Below are 9,959 nucleotides of genomic sequence, written 5' to 3'. Positions count from 1 at the left end.
TCCAACTCCCACCCCCCAAACTCTCTTGTGAAACTCCCGTGTTCACTAGCTCCTCTTGTTGCTTAGGAGTGGGCTTTTTAAAGCCCTGAACTTCCTAAGAAGCCCCGCCCCCAGTTAAGGTGTAATGGGAGTTAAAGGGATTCGGCATCAAAGCCACAACAGGAAGAGTAAGGTGCCTGGAAAGGTTATGATTTATTGAATATGATTATGCTATTTGTATGCATGTATCACTTTTGTACCTGAAGATATACATAGTAGCTAAGCACCTGTATTTCAAATATTTGCTTCTGGAGTAATGGCCACAAAATATTTAGCCAGCACATGTAGGAAGGACATGTAAAATTAAGTGGCTCAGCAAGAAAAATTTAGTTGACAATGGAAAGTGACAGTGAAAGTAACCCCCACTCCTGCCCTGACACCCCCAAGGGGGTTGCAACACGATTACTTGTAAGAAATGTAAGTGTGGGATGGAGCTCCGGGGGCTCAGGGCAGGGAGCTGGGGTGTTTGGGTGTGGGAAAGCTCTGAGCAGGGGGTTGGTGTATGTGGGGAGCTCAGGGTAGGGTCTGTGAATGTGGGGGGTGCAGAAGTCAGGGCAGGAGGTTTGAAGGTGTGGGGGGTTCATGGCAAGGAGGTGGGGGGTCAGGAATCAAGGGAAGGGTGGGGGGCCCAGGGCAAGGATATGGAAGATTTGGGGGTGCAAATGTTAGGGCAGAGGATTGGAGTGGGGGTGGGAGAGTCAGGCCGGGGGTTTAGGAGTATGGTGGAGCTCGGGGCTATGATTTCGGAACCATACTGCCCAGGATGCAGACAGCATTCAGACTCTCGCCCCTGGACGACTAGTCTCTTAACAGTGCGCCGCACCAGGGCGTGCAGGCTTACTTTCACCATGGGAGACACCTGTCTACACTGGATGGACTTTCCTGTGGATGTTCTCTATGAAATGTAGGGAATGGCTACTGCTGTGACCATGCAAAAGTATACATGACCATGTGACATGCCCCTGAGACTCCATACTCCATCGTTACCTGTGATTTTCACAGTAAGAGCAATGGGTTTCCCTCCACATGGCAGAGGCTATAAAAGGCCCTGGAAAAATCTCCATTTTGCCTCTTTCCTGCTCAGAACTGTGGATTATGGACTTATATCAAAGGGAGCATTCTAACCAAGGGACCAAATCATTGCTTTCCAATGATTTGGAAGCAACCAGAGACTTAAGCCAGCAATCTATTCCATCACTGAACCAATAACTTTTCAATTATTGTACCTATTGATTCCTTTAACCAATTTTAACTCTCATCTTTCTATAAACCTTTAGCTTATAGATACTAAAGGATTGGCAAGCACATGATTTTTGGGTAAGATCTGAGTTGTATGTTGATCTAGGTATGTGGCTGGTCCTTTGCTATCAGAAGAACCTTTTATTTTATGAGACAGGTTGTAAAGAACCACTCATCGTTGGATCCAGTGGTTGCAGTGGTGATACAAAGACTGGAATGCCTCAGGAAACTGCTTTTCTGACTTCTTGTTAGCCACGGCGGTGAAACAGAAGTTTACTTGTGTGGCTGGTTTGGTATATATACTACGGAGGTTAAGTATCATAGAACTGGCTAATCGAATAGTCAATGCATTTGATAGGGTGGTGCTGTCCCTTTGAAACGCCGCTGAGGCGTATCAAAGCGGCAGTGCTGCACGGAGGCTGGGGTCAGCTGGTGAATCCCCAGCTGATCCCGAGCTCCACACGGTGCTGCTCCTTTGAAATGCCATGGCTGCGTTTCAAAGCAGCAGCGCTGCATGGGAGCAGCTGACCCCAGGCTCCAGGCCGCGCTGCCGCTTCAAAGTACCCCTCTCTTCACCCCCACCCCTTACTGCCTCTATCTGGTAGAAGCAGCAAGGGGGGGTGGGGAGCGACTAGCTGACTATCTTGTCGACTAGCCCTTAACATCCCTAATATATACTGGGATATATATATATATCAGCTTTTTGGGGTGTATTTGCCCTGTTTCTCAGCACCGTGACCTGAATTTGGTATTCTGAGTTGTGACTCACAAAGGCGCAGTTATAGAATTACTGGCAGTTTTTGCAAGCCAGCAGTTTTGAAAATCTGAAAAAGGAGGTTTCTTTTTATGGGTATTTTAAATTTTTTTCATATTTTTTTCTTTTTTAAAGATGAATTTCCCTACCAAAAGGTCTGTATAGTTAAGAATTAAGCCAGGGAATACCAAAGACTGCTCCAAAGAGTTTACATTCTAAACAGACAGAGAAAAGTAACATTATTCCCATTTCATAGCCAGAGAACTGTGGCAGGAAGCGACTTGTCTGGGTCACACAGGAATCCTAAAATGGAGACCCAGTCCAGCACCTGAACCAGAAAATAATTTGTCCTCCCCCTTTCTTTGCCATCAGCTTCCTATGTTCCTTCACACCATCCAGTTACTCTTCATACAGCAATTTTCAGTTCTATCTCCATCTCGCTGACCTTTAATTTGACTTGAAAACATCGCTTCTCCTTGCCCACATCTCTCCGTTGCTCTTCTGCTGCTTTCATTGTTATTTTAGATTTCTAACTGCATTATCTAACTCTATAAAGCACTTTGGGAAAGACATTATATGAAAGCCACTAGAAAATTAAATTGTCTTATATTGCCTTCATCTTGTACAGCAGCCATGGAAAGAAAAGAAATTTGAGTGCTTGTTTTGCTCATATCAGTTTTGCTTTGTGAGGGCTTTTCCTCTTTATTTGGGCTAAATAACTTAACACAACAAGCACTTTAATCAGGCATTACAGCCCAGGAAACACACACTGAACACTATATGCATTCTGTATTCTTTACACATTGCTTGTGTTTTCCTACCATCTAGTGGCTCAATTTGGAAGACGCAGGACCCTTCTTTAGGAAAGGGTTTGATTGCCTATCCTTACTTTGTGAAGTCAATAGTTTATAAATGCCTGCTACAGAAAGCTGTGGGCTTGAAGAGGTATCTAGTTAAAGAGCATACAACAGCCATTTTATGGAGAATGCCTAGCAGCCTGATGTGCCCCAGAGACAGGCTCTGTTGGTTTAAAAAAGACAGGACACACAATATATTGATCAGATTTAAACAATGCAGCCCGTCAAAATGGAACAGGCTAAGATATACATGGAGAAAGGATCCAAATAATATAAGCCAGGCATTGGACTCAGGGCTAGAGGTGATGAGGTAGTCCAAGGATACTGCAGAAATGCACAATAAAGCACAGGTGAAAGCTGTCAAAATGACACAGGAAGAAGCTAAGAATGCAGCAAAGTCGGAAGGTAGGGGTGAAGGCTCTGTCCTGAATGGGATAGAGAGGCATCAGAGAGAGAGGAGAGCACATCAGTATAGCTCTTTACCAGTTCTTCATGCGACTCCCTCAGGTAAGTCACTTAAATTTTTGTGTGCCTGGGTTGCCCATCTGTAAAATGGGGATAATAAAGCATCACCTGCCTTTCTTGTCTATTTGGTGTGAGTTCTCGGGGGTCAGGGGAGTCTTAAGAGATTTTCAAAGGCACAGTGCAAGCTAGGCGCTATTGCCATTTATTTGTCTTTGAAAATCTTACCGTGTGCACGGGACAGAGCCTAGCACAGCGCAGCCTGGACCGCAGTTGGAGCCTGAAGGCATTACTGTAATAGAACCATTGTGGAGCATTCGCGGGGCTCTAACCAGGAGCATGGAGAATGGGACCAATTCCATTACAGAGAGCGCACCATTTTAGGCCAGGAAAGCGACAGTTACACCATTACATCCACAAGGCAATGCCGAGCAGCCAGAGCGAGAGTAGACTAGTATCTGCTAGTCCAGGGGCTGGCAACTTATGGCTCTTCTGGAGCCCCAAGTCAGCCCCCTTCCCACTGCATCATGGATCCCAGACTGGAGCATCAGCACCGGCTTCCTGGGAGGGAGGATGGAGGAAAAAGCAGAGCAAAAAATGTCTCGGTGCACTGCTCTTTTTCTTCCCTCTGCATGTGGGAAACAAGCAGCCAAAATGGCTCTATGCACACGGCCCTTTTTCATCTCTTTGGGACTTCACTTCCCTGGAGGCTCTCCCTGAAAATCCTTCCTGGCGGCTTCCGGGGAATGGGAGCAGCAGGCCTCCCCACCCCTTCACTCACCCGCTCTGGCCAGACAGCCCTACCTCCTGGCCAGAATCCCTCTGCCCCCAGTTCCCTGGCCAGAATCCCCCTGCCCCCTTGCCAGGCAGCCTGACCCCAGCCCGCTCCTGCCCCCTGGCCAGACCTTGCACCCTGACCCCCTTCTATACTGCCTTTCCTCCTGCCCAGATCCTTCACTCCCTTCCCTATCCCATTCACTGGTAACCCTGTCCCACACACTCAACCCTTCATTTTGGCCCCGCCCCAGACTGAGGGGTCCACAAAATCCACTATTCCTGGAAGCCCAGAAGAGTAAATCTGTCCGGAGGCCTTGAAACTCAGTCCTCTCTGCCCCTCCCATCACCATGGGGCTGCAGCACCAGGGGAGTGCAATGTTTCAGGTAGGGGCCACATCAGTGAGGGTTGGGGTGGGGGGGAAGTGTTTTGTTTTTTTGCTTCTCACTTGTGTGGTCCCCGACTGATTTTTTTGTGGGTCAGTGGCCCCTCACCCAAAAAAGGTTCCCCACCCTGCCATAAATCAAGACAATGTTGAAACCTTTTGTGTTGGACATATTATTTTACTTTATTTAAAAATGATGCCTGGCCAACAAGCCCCCAATTGTGGCCCAGCCCCCATCTGACCACGGCGTCATAACACTCCTGCACCCCACCAATACACAAACCTTGAGCTCATCATACACCTGAACCCCCTGCCCTAAGCCCCTCACACCTCCACATCCCCAGATTCCTGCTATAACATTGTCCATCATATTCCTAATTTCCTGCCCCTCGTACATCCCAGCAGTCCCCTGCACCCCCACATCACCAGCCCCCTGCCATAAGATTGACAGAAGACAGCCTGATTGCATGAATGAATCTGGATTTGACCAGTTATGATGTAAACTTCAAAGAAATGTGCAAAACGATGCAGCAACAGAAGTTCCATTAAACAAAGTCTGTGAGTACAATGTTTCATTTATGCCACTATTAAACATGTCAATTATCAATAATATTAAGTTGTATATTTTCAGTCACGCAAACGGGCATTCTTATATGGCTCTTTGTTGACCTCCTGTTCTGAATTCTGATGTAGTTTGGCTCATTGGTTTGCAAAGGTTACCGACCCCTGTGCTAGTCAGTGCAGCCACGTGGATTTGTGCCTTAGAAGGCAGCACTGGCATCACAAAATTCCTCATTGCCCAACATTAGGCTCCTAAATCCACATCTAGAGACACAACCTGATTTTCCTGAACTCTGAACACCCACAGATACAATTGAAGTTGGTGGGAGCTCCAGGTTCTCCCCTACTCTGAAAATCCAGTCCCTTATCATATACATGGATTTAGGAATCTAGCGATGGCACCCGCTTTTGATCATTTTGCTCTTGAGCATTATCTAGTTTTGAGTTAGAAAGCAACAAAAAGTGTTAGTATCTAAGGCCTAAAGACACTAAGTACTGAACAAATTATAGCCCAGATGCAAACCTCACATCTGTCACATTCAGAATATGCCCCGTACTGTTACTCCCAAGCATTCAAAAATCACAAGTCAGGCCTCAAACACATTATTGCTTAAAAATCATTGTTTTTATTTGCCTTCTGGCCTTGGCACTTTTAAGCATTTTCAAGCATTTGTGCCTAACAATGGCAGCTGGAAAGTTACTTTAAGGAAAAGGAGTGTGTGACTCAGTCACATGCCTCCAAGAGCTAGGGATTTATGGAGACACACCCATCACCACCAGCCTTACAATGAAAGCATCCAGTGGCAACAAAGGCTGGAAGAATGGTGTGTTGGGCAGACCTAGCCTGCCAGGGGTATGGTTATAGTCATAGCTGAGTTCCCCTCAGCTCTGTGTTTTTCAGCAACAGATCTTTGTGAATACTATTTAGACAGATCCAGGGCAAACAAGATGTTGCATGAGAGTGAGACAGCAACCAAGGGAGTTCCTATTAGCAGAGGCTACTTCCCTGTGGGCTCTTAGGTTGAGCTCCAGTTTAGTTGTTATGGTTTCAAGCAGAGTACTTGGCTACACTGGGACAGGTGCTATACTGAATAAAACATGGGCCTCTCACCACAAGAAGGAGGGATATAAAAAGAATATGGCAAATCAGTGTGAAGACAGAGCCTGTTGCTATCAACATGGTGATATTATTTCTATATCGCTGCCCCCAAAAGCTGCCTGTCTCAGGCCCTGGTCTTGCAGACACTAAGCATTTAGGTATTTTCACTGTGTACTTACAGTGAGGCATGTACAAGTGATGTGTTAGATTGGTGTGTCAATGTGATTTCTGCCATGGAGCAGCAGGAGAGCCACACAGGCAGAAAGGCTAAAATCTTCTTTGTAACTGGGGAAAGGTTTGTCTCCCGTGTCATTCTTGCTGTGGGGGACTGGGGGACATAGGGCTAGGTAATGACATGGGTAAAACCTACTTCATTAGAATAGAAGGGTTCAGCAAAGGCCTGCTTCTGCCTCAGCGCCCCACTCCTGTGCAACAAGGGCAGCAGCCTCCTGCCTATATCCTACCGGGTGCACCCCTCTCCTGCCAGCAGCCAGGCCACTGCACGAGCAGAACAGCCTGAGGCGATTTGCTCACTCTGCAGCTGCATGGCCCTGCTCTGCAACAGCAGCTGAAAGCAAACCGCAATGGAACGCAGCGGGAATGGGAGCAATTGGATTTTGATGTTGGAGCCACTCAGACCCTGCCAGCACCGACAAGGGCTGGGAAACCCAGGGCCATGGGCACCCTGGTCTATTTTCACTGAGCTCTTCCCCCCTTCTAGGCAAAGATCAAACTGGAGGAAAAGGGAGATTGAATGGAAAACAGCTTCCTCCCTTCCTCTTTCCGGGGATAGCCCTACCAGCGCTCCTCAGTGAAGGCACAGGGGAAGCAGCAGCTGGTCAGCCAATGTGCCAGCAGAGGGAGCTTTCAGTTACTTTCTACAGAGGCCAAAGGAAGGACGGAGCTGACGTCTGTCCAGGGTGATGAATTCACCCAAGAAGAAAGGAACAAAGACATAATTGGGCACAGAGCCACACGCACCGTGGCTGTGATTAGTAGAGTTTGTGAACGCACAGGATGCAGTATAAAGACTCTATAGAAGAGGAGGCAAAGCCTGTTTCCTTGCCAAGCCTGCACAGGTCTCAGAGACATAGCCATATTAGTCTGTAATGTTAAAAACATGCAGTCCTGTGGCACCTTAGAGACAAATACAGCATGAGCTTTCATGGGTAAAACCTACTTCATCAGAATAGAAGGGTTCAGCAAAGGCAAGCTTCGTAGAGACCAAGGGACAGATCTGTCCTGACACCCACGTTTCAGAGGGCCCTGCCCTTCTGCAGTGTGCACAAGCAGCCTTCTTAGAGCTGAAGCAAAATGCAGGACAATGTAGCACTTTAAAGACTAACAAGATGGTAGTCTTTAAAGTGCTACATTGTCCTGCATTTTGCTTCAGCTACCCCAGACTAACACGGCTACATCTCTATCACTATTCTTAGAGCTGGTCTTTCCAGCATGCAGGGGCACATGCATCTCCTAGCATCCTGCCCTGTCCACTCCTACCCAGAACTACAACTGCATTATGTACAAGGAAGCATATTACTTCATGTGGGATCAAAACCAGATGTTTTCTTGAGGACTGGATCTGGAAGCAACTATTGTGGACTCTGTTAGATGCATCAGAAATACACATTTATTGTTTGAGATGGATTTCGTTAGTCTTCCTGATGTTTAACACACCATAATCTGACTACTTTACATGACCCACATTGCTGAGTGTTGCGAATTATAAAGTAAAACACAGAGCAAGGTCAATGTAGCTCTTTATGATAAAATATTAATTTTAATCCCCAGAATACTAGTAAATTCAGGAGAGTATATTCCAATCACTATTGTTTTCTTGAGAGATAGGGAGAGACCACCAGTGGTATATAAAAATGAATGATTGTGCTAATTAACAAAACTCTGCAAAACAAATATTTATAAATACATACCATAGAAATAAATGGACTAAGTCTTAAAATGTACAAATACAGTAAAACTCCATTAGTCCGGCATCCAATGCTCCGGGACTCCTGATGGTCCGGCACCATCAGGAACCCAGAAGTGCTAGGGCAGCCGGACAGGCTTTCCCCATTCAGCTGCTGCTGAAACTGACCAGCAGCTGAATCTGGGAAGCCGGGAGCAGAGCAGATGGGGTGCTGCCGGGTTGGTCGCATAGTGCTGCCCCTCGGGGCTGCGGAACCAACCCAGCAGCACCCCAGCTGCTCTTGGGGACGCCTGGGACAGAGCAGCTGGAGTGCTGCCGGGTTGGTCCCGCAGCGCCAGTTTCACCAGCAGGCTGAATCCGGAGGCCTGGGGCAGAACAGCTGGGGTGCTGCGGGGTTGGTCCCGGAGCGCCGTCCTTTGGCGCTGCGGGACCAACCGGGCAGTACCCCAGCTGCTCTGTCCCAGGCGTCCCCAAGAGCAGCTGGAGTGCTGCTGGGTTGGTGCCGTAGTGCCGCCCCTCGGCGCTGCGGGACCAACCTGGCAGCACCCCAGCTGCTCTATTACAGGCATCCCCAATTCAGCTACTGCTGAAACTCACCAGCAGCAGCTGAATCAGGGACGCCTGGGGCAGAGCCGGACTATCGTAAGGGGGGGCTATTAGGGGTCTGAGGTGGCATCCTCTCCCACCCCACTCCAGACCCCTCATAGCCCCCCCTTCTGATAGTCCGGCATCTGATAATCCGGCACCCCCTGGGTCCTAAAGGTGCCGGATTATCGGAAGTTGACTGTAGTTGAGATTGGACAAAACTGCATGAAAATGTACATCTGGATAAGCATCATATAGAGTCCTGCAAAGCCGAAAATATCTGCACTTGGGACCGAAGAATCCCAAGCATTGTTACAGGCTGGGAACCAACCAGCTAAGTATTAGTTCTGCAGAAAAGGACCTGCAGATTACAGTGGATGAGAAGCTGGATATGAGTCAACAGTGTGCACTTGTAGCCAAGAAGGCTAATGGCATATTAGGGTGCATTAGGAGGAGCATTTCCAGTAGATCCAGAGATGTGATTATTCCCCTTTATTTGGCTCTGGTGAGGCCACATCTGGAGTAGTGTGTCCAGTTCTGGGCCCCCCACTACAAAAAGGATGTGGATGCATTGGAAAGGGTCCAGTGGAGGGCAACAAAAATGATTAGGGGGCTGGAGCATATGACTTACAAGGAGAGGCTGAGGGAGATTTGTCTGTTTAGTCTGCAGAAGCGAAGAGTGAGGGGGATTTGATAGCAGCCTTCAACTTTGATAGCAGCCTTCCAAAGAGGCTGGAGAAAGGCAGTTCTCAGTAGAGACAGATGGCAGAACAAGGAGCAATGGTCTCAAGTTGCAGTGGGAGAAGTCCAGGTTGGATATTAGGAAAAACTATTTCACTAGGAGAGTGGTGAAGTACTGGAACGGGTTACCTAGGGAAGTAGTGGAGTCTCCATCCCTAGAGATTTTTAAGTCTCGGCTTGACAAAGCCCTGGCTGAGTTGATTTAGTTGGGATTGATCCTGCCTAGGGCAGGGGGCTGGACTTGATGACCTTCTGAGGTCTCTTCCAGCTTTATAGTCCTATGATTCTATGTAGGTATCCACTTGCAAACATGGATGACGGTACCTGTGGCTCATTTTTGCAGATGTGGATGAAGATAAAAAAAAATGTTGTATTTGCGCAGAACTCTACATATAGATCAAATACTAAGAATATTGAGTTGATGAAGAGGTAAAAAATATATAGGGAATAAGGAAATGTGATTATTATGTACCCAATTCCAGCCTCAGGTATCCTTGTTTAAATGCAGTGACTTCTCAGATTTCATAGGGTCGCT

This window comes from Pelodiscus sinensis, chromosome 10 (genome assembly GCF_052426305.1).
Source record: "Pelodiscus sinensis isolate ZL-2025 chromosome 10, ASM5242630v1, whole genome shotgun sequence".
In the NCBI taxonomy this organism is placed as follows: Eukaryota; Metazoa; Chordata; order Testudines; family Trionychidae; genus Pelodiscus; species Pelodiscus sinensis.
Note: the sequence above shows the minus strand (reverse complement) of the source record.